A 25,666-nucleotide genomic window follows, 5' to 3' on the forward strand; every position below is an offset into this window, starting at 1 on the left:
ATTCCAGAGAATTTAAGTCTCCAAAAGATGAATTTGGAAGGAAACTAGTTCATATTCAGAAGTGACTTAAGACAGGACATACTATTAAAAACATGCTTCTTGGTGCTACTAAGCATTGGTTTCAAAACGTAGAATTATCAAATTCAGTCATTTTTTCCATCCATGACTCAAGCAAGTTGTAAGCATCTGCGAGATGTTCAACATTATGCCTGACGCCCTGGTATCTGGGTCATGAAACAAAGCCCTACCCTCTTGGAACTTATTTATTTGCCAAAATAGATCTAACCTGAAACAACTGAAAAATCCTATGAGGTGCTGCCTATGGTGTAGGATCGCCATAAGCTCTAGGACAAGGCACTGAAGAAAGAATTAAGTGAACACCACACAATCAGAAATATCTTTATGGAGAAATTGGGATAAATGGGGTCAGGTCCAGTTGGGAGATTTGAGGGAGAGGAGCTTCTAGGTGGAACGTACTGGATCAAACTCTTTTGAGTAAAAGCACAGAGATGGTGGTGGATGGTGAGGACACTTACTTTGAGTTCCACACACATGAGTCACACCTGGAGGCAGGTTATCTATGAAGCTACCAAGCCTAAACTTTAGGGCCCCTCATCTGTATGGGCCCCTTCCAAGGCCCACTACCTAATTCTGTAGTTATAATTCTGTAACATTTTTCTTAAAGAATGTCCCCGTGATTGTACAAGCTCCAGACCCTACCGACTTGGGTCTGTCCCCGGCTACCCCTTTCTGGTGGCCCCTCCTAAGCTGAATTATCATTTATATGTTTGCCCCCCTGCCTTCCCCCGAGGGCAGAGCTTTTTACTTCATCATCTCAGTATCTGCACGGGCCTGGCAAAAAGATTCAGTTAATAGAGGACCCCAGAGGCAGGTCCAGGTTGTGAGTTGTTGAAAAATGATGATGGATATTAGACAGAGGGCAGCCATTCCAAATGCTGAGTGTGGAGGGGAAGTCATGGGAAGAAAATGAACCTCACAGCCGTACGCAGTGGATTCGAGGAGGAGAGACTAAAAGCAGGGAGGTAGTAGACGGTTGTTGACATAATCAAGGACAGAGGAGAGGAGAAGACAGACTCAACCCGAGTCATGGCAGTGATGATCATGTGATGTCTGCCACTATGTATAACTTTCAGACTCAGGTAACACCAATCTTTTTGCTCAAAATAATTATGGGTGACCTTGAGAATCACCTTCACCCACCCCTGCTTTGCATGCCCTATGACCACTGACAGAACAAAACCAGAAATCACTATCTCCCAGGTCACCCTCTCCACCCAGACAAACTTTCATTTGGATCTTTAATAGGAGAAAACATGAAAGGCCCAAAACTTCAACCTTAGAAACATTTGTCTTCCTAGCTCTCTAACAAAGTCTATACCAAGAATTAACGAAAAACAGTGTGGATTTGGCTTAGACTTATGGCTGCTTGCATCTTTGAATCAGGACAATTAACATGCCCTGATAATTTAGTAGTTCCTTTATCTCAACACAAAATGTTACCTTAGAGTTCCTTAGCTGAGTCAAAGTGAACCAGCGAATGGAGATGGGGGATGGGGTGCTTCTGAAATGCCATTCATGTCAGTGATGCTGAGGTACTGTGTTCCACCACGGACCACTGCATGAGTGAGTTCTCTGCAGAGAGACATCTGGTTGAAGGATTTCAGAGAACAATTCAGGAAGCACTGATGATACAGAGTAGTTTTTAAGGTCTAAGCAGACTAACTGACTGTTAAAAATTAACGCCTTATATGCCTCCAATCTGGTGTGGTAGCTGTAATTCTAGACCAGGATGCACGAGATGGAGACTCTAATCCCAGCCCCGTCCCAAGAGTAATTTCGCCTCTCAGCAGCCCATTCGCTCAATTACCATGAGAGCAATAGTGGCTCCCCTGTGTCCTCTCGGGCTGGATGTTGCTTTACAAATGGATTTCAAATGGTAATGTCATCTACAGATGCGGGGAATCATTGTTACTAACCACTTCCAATCTACTGCTCTGGGGGTACCAAATGGGGCATGATTTCAGTTGTACCTTCGCTACTAATTGACAATCTGACCATGAACAAGTTGCTTTACTTTCCTGAATTACGTGAAGCTAGATACCATGGTACCTAGACCATAAACCCCAAGCTTAAAATGGTGGAGTGGGGGTAGTCTTCAGGTTTCCAAGGGCCCTCCGGCTACATAGATCAATCACCACTACTACCGGATTCTGGAAAAGGCTCTGAGACTTTGCTGACCACACTGGAGTTCTCTTCGGGGCTTTGGCTGTTGTACTGAGGCCAGAGGGGCACTCACTCCTCCAGAATCCCTCAGGCAGCACGGCCAGCTACTGTTGATATCTCCAGCTCTCCAGCCGCCCAGCCATGTGGGTTCATCTCCCACAGTAGCACTTCCAACTCACAGTGTGCAATTTCCCAATTTCCTTACACCTCTAATGCCGATGGTCTCCAGTCTCCGGTGACATAATATTATACTCCATTATGAGACGGAGCCTGACTTACACATCTCTCAGCCCCTGACAAATACCAGAAAAGACAATCTAAGCTTTCTTCTCCCCTGCTCTTGTTCAGGGCTCGCAGAGCAATATCTCCCTCCCTGGGGAATTGCATGAGTATACTTGCTTTTAAAAAAAATTCCTTGGTCTAGATTTATAGAACTATTAATCCTGGCTTCTGAGCACATCTGCTCAGAAAGAAAGCACCAGGGAGCTCACTCTCTAACAAGGAGCAACTGAAATCTACTCCTGGGGAAACATGAAATTCCAGGACCTCCGCCATCACTATTTGTCTTTAACATGTGCTCACAGGAACTAAACAGGAATAGCCTGATAGACATGCCAGGGAGCTGCCGGTCCTGCTGTCTAGATAACTTGGTTAACAGCCTAAAGCTTGAGCCACAGAGCAGTAATAAACATATGCTGTTTTGTATGGTTCCACATAGAGAGCGTTTCACTGCTTGCAGTTTCCAGAGCCAGGATCTATTCAGTAAAGACAGTAATATCTGCAAAAGAGAGAGAGAGAGAGGTTTTCCAGCTCAGGCGAGTACTGATTTCGTTTGTTGCAAGTCTAAAAAGAAAATTACCCTCAATTTCTGAAGATGGTTAAAGATGAAGTGGATAATTTCCTAGTTAGGAAGACTTCAGGAGCAGGAGACTTCAGGAGAAACTGCTAAAATCTGGTGGGATACTACGCACATAGATGCTCGAAGCATATTTATTGAATAGATGAACTAATTCGCAGATGGAGGTAATGCTGCTTAGTGGACTGAGATGCAAGAAATTCCATGCAATAGACAGTGGGAGCCAGAAAATGCTTTTCCAAGCCTCTTCCAGGGAAGTCCCTCCTTATGAAAGAAGCTTACTATTATTTGCTTTTAGGCAAGCAGGGGGAAATGAGATGAAGTAAGCTGTCACCAAGAAGCAGGACAAAAAAAATGGCCCTTAAAAATGTGTTTTAAAAAGGAGTGGTTACCTCTAACCTCTGCTCCCCTACGCAGCTTAGAAATCTTACCCGAACAGCCATTTGCTTTGTCAGATTTTAAACCACGCACCCAAACAAAGATACAAACAAAAAAGCCTTGGCAGGCAGCCGAAGGTAGTGGGGAAAATTAGTGGGTGCAGAGATCTACTCTCTTTCTCTATCTGCTTTTCCTTTCACGGTGGTTTTTCCTTCACAGCGGAAGCTAGATCTGAGCTCCAGATCAGAGATGGGCTTTGCAGGGTGCCATGAGAATTCTGGCGTCGCATGCCTTTTTCTCTTTTTTTTGGCCAAAATTTAATTTGGATCGACTAGTGTTTCCATGGAGTCTGCTGTCATTAATTTTTATCATCGATAATCACATCTTCATTCAAATTAATTAAACACCTCTTAGCATGCTACCAGTTTAAATTTAACTTTGATGATTAATATCATTGTAGTATTGTTTTTTATGTGAAGATTTTCAAATTTTCTTATTAGTGTTGAGGCAGTATCACATTTGGTGGTGAATTCCAGATTCTTCTATGCCCAACCACACTCCTTCCTCTAGCTGCCATCTAAAGAGATGAATGCTACTTTGAAACTTTGGACAAAGGTTTTGGGTTCTGCAAACACATGAATGTTTGGATTCTGTCATCTTGTGAGTTCTGGAAATAGCCAAAATGGCCACATCCTGATACACAGGACAGAATGCCTTGACTCTGGGACCCACTGGGCCTGGGCAGAACAGAAACATCAAACATAAAAAGACTCCTGAGTCTGCACCTTGTTCCCCATCATGGCTCTGTTACCGTTTTCATCTTGATTTTTCACTCACAGGGACCCAATTTCACAAAATCTAACTAGTTCTCTTCTCCTTGAGCAAACAGGCAGAATGTAATTAAGAACTTTACAGTGTGTTTATAATTGATCTTAATGATTACAGTATTTTTTTAAAAATGTAAGGTTAACAAAATCTTAGGCTTTAAGAGCTACCTGATTTTCCAACTAAGCATGGATGCTTTTTATTACATGTGTTTAAGTATGTACAAAAGAATAGCATGATGCTTGCACACTGTAGGACTTCAAAGCTATTTCTTCAGTTGAATGGAAGCAAAGGACCAAATTACTAGCTATAAACCTGTAACTTCAAGCTTTTCCCCATAATACAATATGACCTGAATTTACTGACAACCTACTTAGTCGACTGTGTTCTCAGAATAATTAGATTATATACTATCGCATGGAGTAGAGAAAACAAAGCACATACAGAAATCCATAATGAATGCTCACACTAGTCTGCTCTCTGCTCAGAGACAAGAGGCATTTGGTGCATAAATGTAATGTTTGTTTTTCATTATTTCAAGATCAAAGATTAAGGATATATTCTAAATATATCTGTTTTCATTTTAAAACTGACTACAATGCTTTAGTCATTTGTTAAATTTTCAAACTGCAACGCACCTAAACTTATGATTAGATTAAAATTTTCTTACCATAAAAAAGAATAATTAATGTAAATGATTGTAAAATATTGAATAAATAAAGCATCTTGAAGCAGTGGTAATACTAAAAAGAGAGAAAGAGAATAAATTTATTGTTCCCCCATTTGAAATGACCGTCACCCCAAGTCCTTATTCTGAACATTATAAATTAAAGAGAAAGAATTTACCCTGTCTTTGTAGAAGGGACTGTAGTTTACCCTGGATAATGAGGGAAAGCTGTTCATTATGCAAAAATGCGAGCTCTAATAAATGTAGGATAAATGATGGATTTAGAAAATAACCACTTTGCAATCCCCAAGGAAATAATAGATTTGACAAGGATTCCCGATGGGTTTTAAGACACTTAGATGAAAGCTATGGAGAACAAGATGTTCTCAAGGTATCCCCAAGATAATCACCCTGCAGATTACTTGTTGATTTCAAATGGTAAACTGTAACTATACAATAGAGGATCTAATGATCACCATTTAACCAAGTAATCAAACTTATCATCGTGATAATGTGAAGTACACAGCATCACATAACGAGTATTCTTGCCTGAAGGGTTCACCCAAACTCAATCAAGCTTGTAGACTAAGGGTCATCACACACCTATTTGCTAGGATAGTCCTGTTTCCTGCCTGTTATTCAGGAGCAATTATTAACAAGGCCCCTATTTACTCTCAAAAGTATTCTAATTTGGATGATAAATTTTTGGGTTATCTTGTTTAGATCGAACTTCTCGTACAAAGGAACTACAGGGGATGGAAGAATAGGCTAAATGACACCATGAGAAAACAATTAGGAAAATGCAGAAAGTGGAACATTCTACAAAAGAATTGGCCTAGTTTCTTCACAGTTTCAATGTCATGAAAATGAGGGGAAAGAGGGACTCAGGGTATAAGGCTTTATTGATTAAACAGGGCTCAAGGCAAGTAACAACAAAAATGCATTACATGAACCTTGATTGGATCTTGGTTTGGAATATCAAAAAAATTAAAGCTTTAGTGGAATACATGAGGGAATCATTAAGGAGATTTGATTCTAGATGATATTAGAGAATTATTATTTTGTAAAATAAGTTTGAAAGGGAGTGTTTTTGACCCCTTCCTGATAATTCCCTATTTGATTCTCACATACAACCAGATGGATTTATAGATATTATCTTAACATTACAGAACCCCTGGGTACGTCCTGGCTCTACCATTTTGGGGAAAAGCTCCATTGACCCAGATGGGTAAGCAAATGGCCAAAAAGACGTGAGGAAATATCATCTCCGAATTTCAGATGAATTGAAGAGAGATGTGTAAATGCAATCTAGTTGCAAAATCTCCCTGGTCTAGAGTTCTGTTTTGACTGTGTTGAATTCAGCAACTTTTTATGAGCAAAAGCTTTGGATAAACATTGAGAAAATGAAAGCTAAAAAACAACAAACAACCCAAATGCATATTGTAGGTGCAGGCCTAATCCAAAGGACTATCTGAATGGGTGTGGGAAGTGGAGACGACACCAAGATGACATTCTTTTTGACCTCATTTAGTTCATGGTCAGTAATGACATATCCAGGGCAGGAGACTGACGACCATCATTGATACAGGACATTGAATTCAACTGAGGGAGATGGCCCATTTTCACCCCCCGAAACCCACCCCATACAGTGTTCCATGAAGACCCTTGAATAGCCGGCACAGCCCATACTGGGAACGGCAGTGTGACAGCTGGTGAGGGTCATTAGCAGCAAAATCACTGATGGAAATGCATCTACTTCAGAGAGCTTGAGGGTAAATCGACTACGCAGAGGACAGGAAAAGTGCTAAAGAATTTCCAGCAGGAAGAACAAGAAGAAAGTAGAGAAGAGAAAGCAGAAAGACAAAGGCATTGGCAGGTTAGCCTCCAGAGGTGGTGTCTTGTTTTAATCTCTTCAGAACCACCTCCAGAAAAGTCAATTCAGGTGCTAGGCGATGACAGAACAATAGCTGAAAGAGTGGGGTATGAAGATGCAGGAAAATTAACTCCCTTTTTGACATTGAAATGACAGTTCTGTTTTGACAGAGCTCTAAAATAAGCCCATGTCACATAAGGTTTTCTTTTATAATAGAGTATCTATATAACTTTGATTTTTTCTGTTATAGGATTGTGCACAGCACAAAACAATAGGCACATTCATGTTTATTCATTAATAATCTTGCAGACCTTTTTCATCAGTAATGTAAGTTATTTATTCCAGAAAGTTTCACTTACTCCCCATTATTTACAAAATTCAGTGATAAAGTCATCCCATCTCTTTAGCGCTGTCCTTTAACGTATGACGATGTCAGGAGAGATCAATTCTCAGAGAACCTGTTTCAGTGTTATGTTACCTTTCTGTCAAATGATAAATTAGTTCTGTGAGTGTGTGTGACTGCGCATGAGAGTGTAAGTGTGAGTACGTGCATGTGTGAGTGTAAGAGCAAGTTGTGGGTACAAGTGTGTACAGGGAATTGTGTAATCATAAAAAAAGACACTGGGATGTGAACTCAGCTCAAATTTTGAATCCAGTCTCTCTGTTTCTTACCGGCTTTGAGATGTTGGGCAGGTTTTAATTTTTGTGAGACTCTGTTTTTAGAACTGTAAAATAAAAATAATACCTGTTTTACAGGATTTTTGTGAAGATGAAATGAGATAACGGGAGTAAAATTTCAATCCCCATACCTGACCCTAGTTTGAAATAAGAAAATCATATTAGTAAATACCAAAAAATATTCAAAATAGAAAGATATCTGTAAGTGTCTAGTTTTATATGCAAGCTTTTATGACTCATGGGAACCTCCATTTTGAGTTGTTTTAGTCTTCTAAAGTTAGACATAGACAAGCTCCTCCATCGCTTTTTTCTGATAAAGAAATCTGATATTGGTTCCGTAGGATATCACTAATGTCAGAGAACAAAAATCCAAGTGCCATCTAGTGAAATTCGTCAGCCTCATTAATGTAAAAGAGCCCATTTGTTGGTTTGTAAAAGCCACTGGAAGGGCATCTTCCATAAACAATCATGTGGAAATGTCTTCTTTTTGTGAAGGAAAAACGCTTCCTTATTCTTCACACATAGATTTAGATTACTTTGATACTCACATAATTCAGTTTTTACTTTATCTTCAAAGTGAGTTAGTACTGTTTTGGAAAACAGCATTGCTGTGCACAGAAACCGGATTTGGGTTTCATAATTACCCTTTTCTCCTAGCGTGGAGTGAGTTGGGAAGCAGTCATGACTGTCGCCCAACCTGGGCTCAACCGTCCTTTGAACTCCTGGGTCACTCACGGTGTCTATTACCCAATTTATAACTAATCATGATTTAGAATTAATTATGTGTGAAATTACCACTCCAAGTAGATGTGCAGTATTTTGGGGTCTGAGATTATACCGTAAATAACTTCTTTTCTCCATGTAGCTGATTCCCAATAAATTGATTACCTGGCTAAAACATTATTCTGCAACATATCTTTCAGGTCTGTGTTTTAGGAAGTTGCAAATCATTGTGAATGTTGAAGAATGCCATTAATGTGAGGAATATGGTGACCACTGGTTAAAAAGAGTTACTAAGGCAGTTTTGAAATGTTATGAAAATGGAGGTTACAGAAATTTTGATCCAAAGCCATTATTTTAAAAGTGCTTGTTCTGAACTCTTATCAGTGTCTCCCAAATTTGCACGTGAGAATAACCTTGTTGAAGCACCAGTTATGGATTGGGAGATGTGTGAGCATACAGTCACGAAACCGTATTTTGAAAGTTCCCTATTTGATGTTAATATGCAGCCATATTTGGGAAACACTGACCAGAAGTCTCACTTTGTCTTTAATCCTTTTTTCTTCTTTTAATAAATAGAACTATTTTTGAAAGATGTTAGAAATACTTCAATTTAGAACTAATCTTCTTTTACAAGGTATAGAAATTGGATATAAGGTTATTAGTTTTTCAAAGGGCAATGCATTTAGAGGCTGTTAAATTTTGATAATTCCAACTGGATGAGGATTTGGTTTAATATATAAATGCATAACAACAAAACCAACAATAATAATGTTTTATCACTAAGACTTTTTAAAATTAAGTCTAATTGTCTGTGAAGATATCTGTGATACTAATCCATAACTCTCTTGAGTTAGAATCTAAGCCTTTTTATCAACTAGTGTAGCTATTGGCTCAAAGACCAAGCAGATTTTAAAGTCTCTGCTTTGTCAGAATTTCTGCTCCCAACTTAGAAAAGTAGTAGATGGTAAAGAAAGAGAGACTATTACTATTTACTGTAGCTAGTGTTAAGCATTTAGTGTAAATAACCTCCCTCAAGTCTCACAACAACACTAGGAAGTAAGTATCCTATGCCATTTGACAGATTAGGAAACTGGGGTTCTGAGAATTACCTAAATTGTTCAGTGCCACGTAACTTGTAAAACGTAAAGGAGAGATGAAGGAATTATTCTCTTTGAAGTTTACAAGAAGGTTGATTTCTCCCACTAAGTTTTAAATCTTGGCTTTTGAATGGATGATAATCTATCCTTCTTCTTTTTGGCATTAGGACCTGTCAGAATAAAAGAAGGCCTTTGAGACTTTCGGGGATAAAAGGGCAACATTTTCTTCAGGCTTCCCCTCGGTTACCAATCCAGGAACTCTCCCTGGTACTGAAAAGTCCCGGCCCAACTCTACTTTACCCTTTTTGATCTTGTCTTAACGGAACCTGGTTGACTAAAGCAATTATATGCCAACAGTCACCTTTACTTGTCTTCATCCCAACCTGTCTGTACACAGTTTCCGACCTAAATCCTGTTTATATTTATGATCACTCAAACTGAATCTGCCTTGTCTCAAGGCCTCTGGCTATCTCAATACCCATCATTTGCCCGATCCTCTGACCAGCTAACTTGGTCTGCATGGAAAAGAACAAAATAAAAGCAAAATTATTGGAGACATCTGAGCTCCATTAGAAGGTTGCTTTTTGAATTTGAATGATGATTTTCAATTTAATTTAAATTTAAATAAGTGATTAATTTAAATTTAAATAAGTACATTTAAGTAAGTGATGTGGTATTGCTTGCTATTTTTCACATTTAACTCCTATTAAAAATGGAAACAATATGAGTTGTTTTGTTTGTTATTCTATATTATACCATATTGAAAGTTTATAGTCTGAATTATGTAAATTTCTTCAATTGTCTTAACTTGCTTCCCTTTGTAGAAAGGACTAAAAATTCAAAAGAGAGGAAAGGATTTAATTGTCAAATAGAAAGACTGGTATAGTAAGAAACAAGCAGGAGGTTAATGTAGGAAAGTAGAAAGGAGAAGGTAAATACCAAGAAAGTAGACTCGTGAGATGGGTTGGTTGATAGCCAAGAGGGTCAATGAAATGAGTTTTATTGAACACTGAAGTAGAGCATTACAAGTCAAATGAGTTAAAGATGCACTTTTCTGCCTCCCTAACCTGTTCCTATTTTCTTCCTTCTGACATCAGTCCATTCATTTCATATCATCAAACCTGGGCTGCTCCTGGCTTTCAAGTTAACTAGCAGTTGAAACTCGACAAGTCATTTAACCTCTTTTGTTTTAATTTCCTCTTTGCTAAAGTGGATGAGGTTGAATTAGATGGACTCTTCCATCACTACTAGATCTCAAACAATGGGAGTCTTTAAACTGATCTCTCAACAGCCAGCCAAGGGTTTGTAAAGCACTCATTCTATGTTTGTAAAGCGTCTATTCTATGATGCTTTAGTTCTGAATGTGGGATTTCTCTAAACCAAGAATCTTACCATTCTCTGATGCTTTCCTTCTACCCTTTTGGAAAAGAAATCTTCCTCTCGAAAAGAATCTCCCTGTCTTCTATCATCAATGCCCATCACTACTCTAGAAACCAGGCTTAAAATCGAGTCATCAAAATATTAAAAAGCCTCAGTTTAAAGAAGTGGCCTCTTTTTTAGTGTACACATATCTGTTTCTTAATTGTATTCATTCATCCTGTTGAAATGGTATGAATGAGTCAAACTGTGCCATATTACATGCTGTGGTAGAGGATAAAACTCTAAAAGATGTGTTCCAAACCTTTGAAGAAAATATATCCTAGTATGCGATATGTGATAAGACACATATTAAAAAGTCATGACTAAAAGTATGATTGCAATGGTAATTTGCATTATATTCTGTAACAGCCACTTGGGTATGTACAACTGGACAAGCGTGATGAGACACTCTCCTTTATGACTTGACTATCTCCAGTAAAGGGTTTCAGGCATAACATCTACCCAAATAACATTTGCTAGCTGAATAAAGTATTTTAAACACTATTTCAGATTGCCAAGTAGCCATAAAATGGTCACTGCCTCCAAGGACTACACAATTTTCTAGAGTATGTAAGTCACATATGCGTTCATTTATAAGGCAAGAAAGTATGTGTGGAACATCAGAGAGTACTAGGAGTAAGGGTTAAGAACTGCAGTAGTATGAAGACAGCATACGAAAATCTATTTTTTTTTTTTTTTTTTTTTTTTTTTACAGACAAGTTATTTACTTCTTATTTTAACCTTGGGCCCTATTTGTCCTGGGAAGGGGGGTGGGCCAGGGGGCTGGGCCCAGCATGCACCCCCACTTCTTAGAGGGCAGACCGCTCCCCCAGCTCGGCTGGGTCCAGGGGCCACAGCGTCAGGCCGGTGGGGGTGGAGGTAGAGGTGGGAGAGCAGGAGAGAGCTGGTACAGCCACAACGGGGCAGACAGAAGCGGGGGCACGGGGACAGGGACCGGGACCCAGGACATCTGGGTCCACGGGGGCCTCGCAGGCCTCGGGCTGTCCACTGGACCGGGCCTCAGAGCAAGCGACAGGCGTTGCCCACACTGTCAGCTGAGATGTCAAGGTCATGGCTGTAAGGGGAGTCCCAGTCCCTGAGGAAAATGGCCTCCAGCTGGCTCCGCAGGCCACCCCGGCCGTTCTGCGTCACCAGCAGCGAGGTGCCCGCCGTCTCCGTGAAGTAGCTGCCTGACCAGTTGGAGGTCCCAATGTAGGTGGCACGTTCGGTCACCATGTACTTGTTGTGGTTGACGCGGGCGTACGGGATGCGGGCCTGGGCCTCGTCCGCAGGGACCACAAAGAGTTTCAACTGGATGTCGCAGTGGGTGTGGTTGTCCCGCAGGGCAGCCAGGGAGAGCAGGAAGGCCCGCATGGAGGGCTCAGAGTGTCCCCAGCAGCTGATCAGCAGGCGCACCTTGACGCCCCGCTCGTAGGCAGCCCGCCGCAGCCCGTCATCAATGGCAGGCCAGAACCTGTGAGGGTGGGAGAACTCCATAGTGGGCAGGTAGTTCATGACCGAGATGTAGATGAAACTCCGGGCGTTGTCCACCACGTTGAGCAGGGCCTTCAGGTCTGGGGTGCGGCCACTCGGACACAGCGGTGGGGGTGCACTTGCCAGGTAGGCCAGGGCGGGGGTTCCGTTGAGGAAGATCTCCATCGGTGTCTCTTGGTTGTACCGGGTGTCATAGGGCCGGGGCCACGTTGACGGGATGGAGCTGCCCGCCTGGCCCAGGTACCAGTAGGCCTCGAAGATCTTGGTCAGGTCTCGAGCCAGGCAGCTGCAGTTGTACATGACCACGCCCAGCTCCTTGACCTGGGTCAGGGAGCGCCAGTCCATGTTGGCGCTGCCGAGGTAGAAGTGGGTCTGGTCCACCACCCAGAACTTGGTGTGCAGGACGCCATGGGTCAGCTTCTGCATGTCCACCATGCGGACCTGGGCACCGCTTTGCAGCAGGGCTTGCAGGTCTGCCTGCGGCTGGGGCCCGTTCGGCTTGCTCACGGCAACACGGACCTTCACACCTCGAGGCGCCAGGGTCTGGAGCTGCCGCAGGACCTCCTCGCCCTGCTGGGCAGAGGGCTCCTGAGTGTGGGTGTCATTGTTGGTGAGGGTCCAGTAGAAGGAGGCGATGTCCAGGCTGCTGTGGGCACCGGCGAGCAGGCCCAGCCAGGCCTGGCTGGTGGAGGGGTTGGCCACGGAGGCATTGGGGAAGTCCAGGCCCTCGGGAATGCTCTCCACCAGCACTGCTTCGCAGGGGTCATAGCAGGGGGCTGGGCGCTGGTTGGGTCCAAAGAGATGCAAGTCGCCGTATTCCCATAGAAACAGCTGAGTCATCAGGGCACCGAAGCCCACTACCGCTAGGATGAGGACCAGCAGGACCCACCGGGCTTTCTTCTCCGCAGCCTTCCACGCCTCGATCTCATTCATGGGCAGCTCGCTGGCAGGCTCCTCAGCAGGCACCTTCAGCTCCTGGTACATCAGTTTAGGCTTCATCTTGCCAGGCAGCAGGGGGATACGCAGAGCCCAGGCGGGAAAGTGGGTGTGTCAGGGTCTCCGAACCTACCCCAAAGGGGCCTCGGTCTTACTCCGCAGGCGGCAGCTGCTACCTCCACGGGGCCCCAGCTTCTCCGAAAATCTATTTTTATATAGATCATTTTGTTCTTTTCTCTGTATTCAGCAGCATTTTAAAAATTGTACATAATCCACAAGCAAAAGTTGAACTTGGCTTTGAAAATTTGACTGTATGATTTCCTGCTCCACACAATGTGTCTCAATTAAGTCCTGATGCATTCTGCAAAAGCCAGTCTGTTGAACCAGTAAGTACGTCACTGGGCACACAGTACGATGTATGTCTTGATGTTCTTCTGAATAGGCTTCTGGGTTTCAGAATTCGTTTATGGTGGATACTAAGTTGTATGTGGACCCAGGGGAAATACGATGAATTGAGTTAGCAGAGTTCCAAGTTCCACAGGAAATGTCGGGAGGGTTGGATAATTGGGTCCAGTGTCCATCTCTGAAGGGCAAATGGAAACTAGTGAAACCGTATTGTTCTCTGCCTCTAACACTTGTACACATCAGAACCGCCAGTGGGTTCAACTTGTTTTTTAGACAGTTTGTAATCCACTGAATCAGATTTCCCACACCTTGGTCCTGTTTTGGACTCTTTGAAGAGGTTATAGAGTGATTTTCAGTTAGGATGGACCAATAAATTTCTGTAAGTTGAAATAAAGTGGGATGTCTATGGCGATGCCTGTAAGGCAGCCTTAAACTAGTAATATGACTTCTCTGAAGTGATAAATCAAATTCACAAGGAGGATGACAGTAAAATCCCAGAGGACAATTAACTTGTCAGTGATTCACATGACTTAGTCCTTTCGCTGAGCTATATACTAACTTTGTGATTCGATTTTGTACTATGAAGAAACTTTTGATTTAAGGAATTCAAGGTGAACACACTTTAATTTGAACTTTCAGATTACACTTAGCTGAAGCAGCAAATCAACTACCTTCATTCCTATGTTCTTGAGTATTTCTCCCCTCTATGGACTTTTTTCCTCTTAATACTTGGGGCATTGTATTCTTTTTCTATGACTGAGTAACAAGTAACCCAATGTAGTGGTCTAAGGCAAGATCAATTTATTATCTTACATTCTTTGAATTAAGAGCCCAACACAGGTCCCACTGGGCAAAAATCAAGGTGTTAAAAGGATGCGTTCCTTCAGGATACTCTAGAGGAAAACCTATTTCCTTGGCTTTTCCAGTTTTCAAAGATCTCCTGCATCCTTCGGCTTGTGGCCTCTTCCTCCATCTTCAAAGCCAGCAATATCTGGTTGAGTCTTTCTCACATAGCCTCACCCTGACTTCTCTCCATAGTCAAATCTCCCTCTCTCTTCCTTTTCTGTCTCCATCTTCCACTCTTAAGGACCCCTGTACATTGGGCCCACTTGGATAATTCAGAATAATATTCCCATGTCAAGATATGTAACTTAATCACATCTTTATAGTCCCTTTTGCCACATAAGATAACGTCCGCAGGTTCCAGAAATTAGGACATGGACATCTTTCAGGAGAAGGGGAGTTATTCTACTGACCACAGATGCTTACTATCATGTGATGGTTAGTGTGTGTGTACTTCGTTTTCTCTGCCGCATTAATCCCTGAAAGGATAATATTATTATTGCCTTTATATTTTTTGCATTCTGTTTGCATTCCCTTTGGTTCATTTACACTGATACCCAGTCCAGAGGCTGAATGCACCAAATAAGGAGTAACAAAGCAGGAGCCAGTGTTGAACCAGCCAGTGGTCAGACACCAAATTGACATAGAAAGTTCAACAATCATGAAGTGAACACTAAGGAGAGGCACAGTCAAGACATTGTATTAAATACAGCCAAAGAGTAGGAGGTCAGAGGCCTCAGGCAAATTCAAGGCCGAGAGCTGACACCAATGCAAGAAGATGAAGCCCAGGACCACACCTGCACATATAATTATTTATTATGAGGATTTGGTGATACAGAGAGTACAAAGACGGCCAAATAAATTCTCATCCATGATATTTTCTTCTAGCATGGACTTTGTTAAACATCCAAGTCCTGCCTTCCTGGGTACTTCAAGTCTGCTCTCGATAGTCCTGAGAACCCAGGGTCTGGTGTCTGCGTGATGATGCTTTTTCACTCTACCATTTTCATTTATCACTTTTGCAAGCATTCTTTTTTTATACAACACAGACTCTAATGTATCAGCTGTAAAACACAGCATTTACAAATTAATCACATTTAGGGATTTATTAACCATTCTCTTATGATGCACCTTTTTGGTTTGGTGTGAAGATAATTGTTGTAAACTTATTTTTGTCACTTTACTAGTTTCAGCATATCTACTAATTTCTTTACATCTTAGGATTTATTAAGCGTGAAAATTTGCAATGATATTTTGAAAGAGAATCACTGGCCTTTTTGAATATTAAAGACTATTCTATTCTATTGCATTTTCAGATCAAATGTGTAGGCAAAGAAAAGTTTACTAGACACTATTATCTTTATTATTTGTTAAATTTCAGTTTCCTTAGAAGAACTCAAGGCACTTTACAATTGAATGCAAACTTGTACCGACTAAGGATACAAATGTGAATAATGTGAGAAGGGAAAGATCAAACATAGAGAGGCAGAGATGGAAAAGATAATAATAATAAAACATTGAGAATAGAGGCAAGAACAAGTGTCTGTCCCAAGAAAGGGAACTTATTCCAACCAGCACCGAATCTCTCACACAAGGTAAATTTAAAATTCCCCATGGTCTTCTGGATCCTCTCTGTATAATAGCTGTTTTGACGTCTTTGCATCAACATCAGAGAAGCAACATCTGTGTCATCTCTGTTTTAGGTTGGTTGATTGTCTTTTCCCATGCCAGTTGAGATTTTCCTGATTTTTGCATAATTTTGGACTGTATACCACATATTGCTTCCATGTCTTGGGCCAAGCAGTGGGAGGATAGAAAGACAAGAAGGTTTCGGAAGTTTTCCCCCTTCTTTTGAGATCACGGCTTCACTGATTGGAGGGGGAAGCTTAATCCTTCAGACTTTTGACTCCTGTGGGTTCTTAGTGCCTTGTAACTCAGCCACCACCACGATAACCACACAATTGCCTGGGATATGGAGCATGGGGAACAGAGAGAAGAAAAAAAATACAGTTCGCACACTCTCCTTGAGTATTAGGATCTTTGTTTCCCACTCCTGTAGGCAGAACAAGAGGACTTCAGGTGCTCTCTCTGTGTAGGCTGATCTAAGCATCAGGTATCAGGTACCTACTTCTAGGTGTCAGACTGTGTTATTCAAGTGGAGAATACGGGAGGGGTAAAATGTCATTGTTCGCTCAGAGGTGCTTCCAATCCTGGTCTTTTTCTCCAATCCACCTGCTATTGTATAATTTTCAAATAGTTTCTCGAGTCAGTCTGTCCACGCTTTATAGTTGCATTTAGCAGAAGAGATGAGGTGAAATATGTTTACTCCTTCTTATCTGGAAGTGGAAGCTCTCAGAATTTATAAGCAGTGTCCTTTCTGCTATTATGTTATGTTGATCATAAGCTTCATCTTTGTCAACTTGGACTTTGAATTTCTCTTTTAAAGAAAGAGAAGTGAATTTCTCATCAAAGACCAAGTACAATGACATAGATTACAGTCACTTTAACAATTTTTTTCCAATTCATAAATGATAATGATATGAAAGGCAGCCCAAGCATAAGAAAAGCCCTCAACAAAAAAGGGAAATTGCACAAATAGATGTTCTGGAATAGCAAGGTGCCCAAAACGCATGATTATAAGGTTGATTTTGAGAAGTGATGGACAAAAACCTGGTAAGGTGGGACTGTGGAGGCTCCCTTATGAAGCTCATAGACGGAGAGCCACAGAGGTACTTTGGGAAAGAAATACAATGGCTTTGAGTATAACAGAATGGACCACAGAGAGCCCACTGTCGGGCACATCAAAGCACATGTCTGAATTAGGAAGGTTGAAATGAGACTGGACAGGAGGGAATATATGAAAGTGACAGTCCAGTGGAAAGACAGGCTGGATTTGATGATGGATCAAGGTAGAGGGTGAGAAAGGTTTTAGATTAAAAAATAACTTCTAAGGTTATCATCCTGGACATGAAAACAGAGAAAGGAGAGGGAAAAGTTACTTACAGGACAAAAATAATGTGTACAAGTTTAAAGATCTTGAATTTGAGGTGTTATTGGGGTTTCTAGATGGGGGTGGAAACTAGGGAGGTTCGAGTTTTGGGGGAAACAATACATTATTTGCAGTCATGAATAGAGTCACCGAATTGAAGCTGTGAGAACAGATAAAATTCATGAGAAAAAGAGTAACCAAGAAAAGGCAGAGGATCAAAAACAGACTCTTGAGCACCCATTTTTGGAAGGCCAATGAAGAAATGGAGAAAATTAGAAAATTTAGAGTAGACCCAAGTAACTCCAGTCATAAGGAATGAAAATGAAGAGATTCCAAAAGCACAAAAATACCAAATAAAACAAGCCTTTAGATTTGTAAGTTAGGTGAACACGAATGGCCTTGAAGGTGGGTGGTTTCACCAGCCTAGAGTCAACTTGAGGAGAGGAGATAGTAGAGACAGAGAGCACTGTAGAAGACCTTCCCTCGAGCAGAAAATAGAGTCAAAAGGGATTGTTTAACACAATGGAGACCTAGAAACTCCTGTAGACTGAAAAGAATGAGCCAGTAGAAGAGAGATGTTGGCACAAGAGGGAGTGGATGAAAGAAGGAGGCAAGTTTCAGAGGAGGTGATGGACAAGCTGTGGAGTAATTTGAAACTCTACACTCACCAGGGTGTTTCTCTTTTTCCTTTGCTCATGTTTAACCCTCCCTATGTAACAGACCCTTCCTCTTCGCCCTGCCAAATCCTACTCACCTCCAGGAAGTTATCACCCAACACCTCCACACCCTTGTCCTGAAGAGCTTAGATGTTCCTCCCAAGAGTGCCCTTTAGTAGGATGTTCATCTTTCTGTCTTTGAACTGACCAGACTGTTTATAGTTCTCTGTCTATGTTCCTGTATGCCCCGCTTGTCTGTGAGCCCCTTGTGGGCAAGAATTGTGTCTTATTCAGTTGTATGTCATCATCACTTAAAGGATATATATGTTTGTTGACTGAATACAAGAACAGATTTGGTAGGTGTGAGACTATATGAGGTAGCAGGTTGGGACGGTTGTGGTGAATTGAGACTGTGCTGAGTTCTGAATGTTGGAGTTGATGCTGGCCCAAGTGAGTGCAAGGTCTTCCAAGGCAGGGTATTTAGAGGATCAAGATGAAGGTCATATGAGTTTATAAAAAATCATTTATTAAAAGTTAGAGTGTTGATGATTCATCAATGGGTAAGTGAAATGATATTGAGGGCCAGTAAAAAGGGTGGAGTGGAAAACTGCGAGGAGGGCCCTGATCTCATCCTGGAGGTAGGTGGAAAATGGCAGGACATTGTGGGGAGGGCTACCAGATGATGAAGAGAATGAGAGAAGTGTAGTGAGATTGAATGATCTGAATTCTAAAACAGGAGGTTATACGAGGAGGGTGGTGGAGAACAGTCTCACTAAGCTTTGCATCCTTTAGAGACCAGCAAGGCACAGCACACAGCAGATGCTCTGTGAGTGTGGACGGTGGAGTGGATACAAGAGTGGAGAGGCAGCAGTGAATTGGAGGGCAGCAGATGCTCTTTTCTTAGGAAATCAGAGAAGGAAGGGGAAGTGGGAGGAGCAGCTTGCAGTGGCCACAAAGGAAGGAGTGGAGACAGCCAGGTGGGAGATGAAAGGAGCATCTGCAGGATAGGAACCCGTACTGCATTGTGACGGGTGAAAGTGAATTCAGATCTGCTCAGGGCCCTGGACTTTGTCTCCAATTTGCCTAATACCGAGATTTATGCAGTAAATTCCAGGAAATGCAAACAAAAAAGAAAATGAATCAATTTTGTATACACTACCCCCAAACAGTCAAGCAACATTTAGAAAGCAAGTAAAGTTGTGTGTCTCTTTTACTCATCATTGAAATATAGTTGTTGGGAAAGGGATCAATTGAGGCAGACTACCGCTGCAGTCAGAAATAAACACCACACTTAGCACTTGTCTCAAAGTGGAGCTAACAAGAGGCTGCTGAAATGATGTGACTTTGGGCACAAGAGGAACTCCCCTTTACCCTGAAAAAAATAACCTATATTTATACACACACACATCACTGCAGAATTTCTTTCCTTTATTATAAGCCAAACAATGACTTCCTTTCCTGTTGAAATGAAGAGGGTCCTTGCACATCAGTTGGAAAAAGAGGGGCTCATTCAAGAAATGGTTGGGGGAACTTTGTCGTGCATAGTGCAAAAGTAAAGATGGTATCCCTACCTCACACCTCTGCACCACCAAATCCTGATGGATTAAAGACTTAAATGTGAAAGGTAAGACTTTAAAACTCCAAAAAGATAAGAAAATATCTTTCTGACTCTGGTAGGGCCAGGATATCTTAAACAAAAACTAAGAGCATTACCCACCAAAGAAATGATAGAAAAGCCTGGGCTACATTAAAATTAAGAACATCTGCTCATCAAAAGATAGCATGAAAAAGGCAAAAGTGCAAGACAGTTGCCACACCAATGACCAACGAAAGATGAGTGTCTGGAATATATGAAGGACTCTTAAAATCAATTTTAAAAATTGACAACCCAACTGAATAAAAATGGGCAAAAGATACAATCAAGAAATTCATAGAAGAAACCCAAATGGCCTATAAAAACACAAAAAAATGCTCAACCTCATTAATAACTAGACAAATGTGAATTTGAACTACAATGAGATAAATTGGTACCTACTAGTTTGACAAAAATTTAAAAGCATTGGTGAGGATATGAATCAGTGGCAATCTTTAGACATCACTGATGGGAAAGTAGATTGCCCAAAAGCTGTGCAGAACAATTAGACGCTATTTAGTAAAGTGGAACATTCGCCCAGTGTGGACAGCATCTCCACTCTTAGCTGTGTTCATTAGGGGAACTCCAGAACCTGTGCACCAGGAAAAATGCCCAGGGATGTGCAAGGCAGCTTTGGAGACAACCCAAAGCCCGTCAACAGGAGGACGGATGAATAAAAATTGTCCTATTCACAAAATGGAACATTATACACAAGTGAAAATGGTTATGCCTTCTACATGCTATAACACGGATGAATCTCAGAAAGAAAATGTTGAATGAAAATAAGTATATTGCAAGATTACCTTCAGTATGGTGACATGTTTTGTTAAACCCCAAACCAAGCAAAGCTACACGATATATCCTTCAAGAGATACATAAATACTTGATAAAGCTGGGTTTTTTTTAAAAGGAGGTAATGATCAACACAAATTTCAGAAACTGAGGCCCTCTGGGCAGGAGATGGAGATGGTAGGGAGGAGCAGGCCCATAGGCACAATGATGTAGGAAAGGTTCTTGCTCTCATTCTGCGTTTGATGATTGCTTTTCAGTGGTCCATTTATTATCATGCTTCATAACTTACCTCTATGTTTTATCCATATTTTTTGTACGTATTAAATATTAAAGGATAAAAAATTAGAATGTACATGCCCCGGGGGAGGTAACCCATTCAATCTTATCTGAGCTTTTGGCTTCAGAGTACTTTTGCACACGTGGCACTTTTCCCTAGAAGAGGATTTGATGACAATAGGAGAGCACCTACCTATATTTAAAAGAAGGTTCACCAGATTTGCCATCTTGATTAGAAAACCCAGAATCACAGTCCCTCCTTCCTAGAGACAGAATGCTGTTGATTGCGAAGATGAGATTCTGGCTGTGTTCTCACGGGTTAAATTATCAGTGTTTCTGTTGTGTGACCTGGTCATGACCATTCCTTAGACAGGGATCATATTTGAAAACAACAACGATAGAGAGAGAAACCACTCAACTTGTTCCTCAGGAGAAAAACTCAGCCCACTGCATCCCTTAAAACCCCCTTTCTCTGTTCTCCCTTTACACCGCCTCAAATAATTATACCTTATAGAAACAAAAGTTTTCTTGCTCCTCAAATGCAAACGCAAGCTCACTTTCCAACATGGTGGCTACTCTGTCCACAATGCCAGCCTGCTCTCCGTCCCCACAAACCTCCAAATGCCCATCCTATGGAGGAAAGCTGAGATTCAGCGGGGACTAATGCTGGACCAGACACTGTTCTTCAGGAAATGAAAGTGAGAATACAGGTTTGAAGATAATAGGGGAGTAGGATGCACATTCTCCTTTCCCCTACCTCTGTACACCATATCCACTTCTCCTTATTTCTAAGGTGAAGAGGATGAGAAAAAAATATATATATTTAATTTTGTTACATGCATCTATACCTGGAGAGAAAAAACTTCTTGGAAAGACAGCCAGGAGATTTAGGTCCTGCTGCTGATATGATCAAACCGTTGGCAGTTGTTTACCTTCTCCGAGCCTCAGTTTCCCCACTTCTAAAATGGAATGATATCTGCTGGGCCAATCCCCTCTCCATTTTGCTGACTTGCCTATAGGTTTCCCACAAAACAGGGACCCGACCTCCTGACACTTTCAGAGCTGAACAGAGGCCCTAGTGGGATAGAGGGAAGGAGAGAGAAATAGAATGAGAGAGGAGGGCAGTTCAACCACAGCAGCGTGTCAAACAACATGGTGTGTGGAAATGTTTTGTGAACTCGAGAGAGTCACAAAATTTAAAGCGATTAATGTCATTATTAAGGTCAATACTGCTAATAATTATTATATATATATATATATATCAGAAAACTCTCTGTTTTATAGGAGTATAGGAATATACTCCCTGTTTTATATGAGTTAGAATGAGAACAATTCTTTCCTATTTACAAAACATTTATTTGCATTGTATATTTTATTGAAGTAGTTTGAGTTCATGGAAATGAGCAAAAATGGCCAATGATTGTATCAACTTCTGAACTTGTTGAATCTATCTGAACATTTCTATAATTCCAGAAGGAAAGGGAAGCAGAGAAACTTTGTACAGAAGTTCTCAAATTCTCTTATTTTTGTAGTCTTTTTATACTTGGAAAAATTTAACTGTGTGTTATACATATGCAACATTAGTAAGAAAAAGCTACTTGATTTGTAGAATTAGCAAGGATCAATCTGAAAATAAATTTATTTTAATTAGTGTGAATTTCACAGCTGAAAATCTTTGAGGAGAAACAGTTTGAGCATTTTTTTTTCTCATCAAGTGGGATGTTTTGAAAATACTTAATAAATAAAAGAAGCTCCATATTATTGGCAAATTTCTCCTATTTCTTCTTAACTATGCCAGTGTGGTAAAATTATTTGAAGATTTTGGCAGTGCGAAGCTGATTAAATTTATTATTCAAATGAGTTTTATAAGAAATGAAACAGGCCTTTTCTGGGAGTAATGAAATCATTGGCCATTTTTTTCTTGCTGAAAACTAAGCATAAGTTTTAAACTCTAATACTAGTTACAGGTTGAATATCAATTAATTTGTATTTTTGGTAACTCCGACCTTTACAAGTATCCTTTAATAACTGACATTAAAAGATAAACCAAAAAAGTTTAAAATTGTTTCAACAAGATGATTTGTTTTCAATCAGTTTCATTCTTGCTGTTAATCAGTAGCAGAGTAATAAAATATGACTAGTCAACATTCAGACATTTTTCCCCCTAATATCGCCAAAATAAGATTACATTTTCCCATTAAAAAAGCAAAAAGTGCATTCTTTATTCCTCAACAAATTAGGTTTTATATCTTACAGTGTGATGGGTGCGTTTCACAAATAGAGAAGGCAATGAATCAAAGGAAGCAGGCTTGGTTTCAGCTGATGACCTTTTAAAAGTTCATGAACAGCAAATATTCATCCTGTTACCAAAATAATGGATGATTTCAAAGTCAGGGTGTTAAATGGTTGCTAAGGAAGTGTCACAGTGGATGCTATTGTGTGGCCAGAGTGGTAGTGACGGCCACTCTACACGTTAGGAAAACGTCAGTTACTCTGAAGAGGTTGGGAATTCCACCTCCATCCACGCCACAGCCGTGATGACCATGCTGACTTTCTTGTTGTCGAAACAAGTCCGTCCACTGAAATGGTTTTGCATGATTTGCTTTTGTTTTCCCCATTGACTATATTCTTGATAACGTTACTGAGATAAACTAGAAAAGAAATTTTCCACTTGGCCAGCTGGAAATATTCACGTTTCTGTTTGATGGATTGTTTCCAACGCCCACCGTGTCACTCAGCCTAACAGCATTTCACAGGATGCCTGTGGTCTGTCTTTATGTTTCTTTCCTAAATGCTGATATAGAAGATGCCAAATGTAAAGTTACTAGCCTCTGATAGTTCTTAAAATCGTTGTCACTCTATATTGTGCCCAGAGTTAATGCTTTCATGCTGGTGGGCCCTTTGGAAGTTCTTTCTATTTAGAATTGTTAAAGAAACAAAAAACTAAAAAAGAAAGTAATAAAACACAGAGCTGAATTCCAACCGTCTGGAATTGAGAGTTACAGTTTTGTCACATTTACTTCCAAGGAATAATCTTTTCCTTTCAAATAAAGGAAAGATTATCAGTAACATGAAAATCTGTCTGATCTTGAGTCCCCCAGGCCCCCCTGACTCTCCAGAAGCAAAGACTATTAGGAATTTAGCGTGTTCTTTTCCAGGCCATTCATTAAACTTTTACATACATATATTCAGGAGCAATATGTAGTCTTTCTATGTGTGTTTTTAAGATACACATAAAAATACTTATTTATGTCTGCATGTCCCTGCAATTTGCTTTCTCCCATCAACATTTTCTTGAAAGATAATTTCTAATTTCTATTGTTGCAAATCTATTCTTAAGAGTCTTATTATTTAGTAGTCATTTCCAGAGTGGAGTTGAAGTGGAAAGAAAACACAAAAGTTAAAGGTAATGACGTCTAAGTTACTTTCATTCTCCCTTTATAGAAGTTTTTTTCACTTTACATTGACTTTTTACTTTACTTAATTTTTTTTTCTTTCTATTCGGCTTTCAGAGGGAGACAGTGTTTAAATTTGAAAGGCCTCCAACTATTGGGCCTTTTGAACTGTTTTGGGATTTGTTTGTCTAAATAAATTGAAAAAAAAATTTTTTTTAAGTATTGGGGATTCTTGAAGAGGTTGGTGTTACACGTAAGTGAATTTCTCAGACAACTGCAATGTCAGATCTGTTTTTAATTGAAAAGTTTTGATAGAAATATTTCTGAAATGATGTCTTATACACATCTCAGCCTTAGAAAACGAAACAAAACAAAAGAGCAAATACGTTGAACATGCTTGTTGAATCATATGATCTGTTGTGATAGAGGTTGCTTTTAAGATTTTCTAGGGTTAAGGGCTGTTGGGAATGGCCCCATGTGGTTTTGAGTCCTTATAACTATATTTTATGGCTTTTCTTTCCATTTACTGATTGTCACACTGACAAAGTCATTTTTTATTTTCATCCATGGTTAAGATTCTGGAAACCTCTCTTTCCTTCTCTTTTCTGTTTCTTAAGAGGCTGTTACCTGGAAATTTTGACAATAAACTAAATAACCCAAGCTAACCTTTTATCAGTGAGCTCGTTTAGTGCAGAAATTTGAGTCAGAAGCCTCTTTTCTTTCTTATTTTTGGTTCGTGGCTGAGTCCTGGTCAAAATAACTAAACATGAAGATCTGAACTCTTCTGAAATTTGATTTGTAGAAATAAAAAAATAAATATTTGAAAATCAGAAATATTTTCTATCTTTTAAGTTTATATTGCTTCTCTGAGAATATGAAAAAAGTAACGAAACGATGGGAACAAGTTGTCATTACAAAATACAAGAAGAACCTTTCAAGTGTTGCCTCGCAGAGCAACATGAAGCCAGCTTTCTGTTGAACATTATTTCAGATGTGGGAACTTCTAAGAGGACTTATAACGTCAACAGGCGCTTCTCAAATAAACAAACAAGAGAAATGATATTTTCAAGGAAAAAAAAGATTATTTCCTCTGCCAAAGGTGGAAGAGACCAGATATGCCTGTGTATATTTTAAAAGAATCATTTGTGCTTTTTTGAGTAGAAATAAGTGAAAGCTCATTAATTTGAACCAGAAGTAACATAAAATGAAAATTCAGAGGGCTAAGTGCTTTCACAGATCATTTTGCCTATCTTAAAAAAAAAAAATCTCTGGCCTAGGGAAATGATAAAATGAGTTTGTTGAAAGAATCATTTATCTAAGGATAAAGAACTCGCTGAACTGATTTCTGAGAAAATGATGGTCTGTTCAAACTCAAGTCCAAGAGTGTCTGTTCTTTGTAGAGAGTATTCAGACCATGTCGTAGTGTGTACCTCCGAACGTTAAAATATCACTGTTTCTGAAATATTGTGTCCATCAGATTTTTTGCT

General features: G+C 40.3%; 1 protein-coding gene and 1 pseudogene across 3 annotated transcripts in view; one reads left to right on the forward strand and one right to left on the reverse strand.

Annotated features, from left to right (window-relative positions):
• The window catches only part of PDE10A (phosphodiesterase 10A), a 540,491-nt gene that overhangs the window by 167,776 nt on the left and 347,049 nt on the right, over positions 1-25,666 (forward strand). The gene's annotated exons all lie outside the window — the stretch shown is intronic.
• On the reverse strand, positions 11,475-13,383 carry LOC138921705 (5'-3' exonuclease PLD3 pseudogene; annotated as a pseudogene).

Source organism: Equus caballus, chromosome 31 (assembly GCF_041296265.1).
Source record: "Equus caballus isolate H_3958 breed thoroughbred chromosome 31, TB-T2T, whole genome shotgun sequence".
Classification (NCBI taxonomy): Eukaryota; Metazoa; Chordata; class Mammalia; order Perissodactyla; family Equidae; genus Equus; species Equus caballus.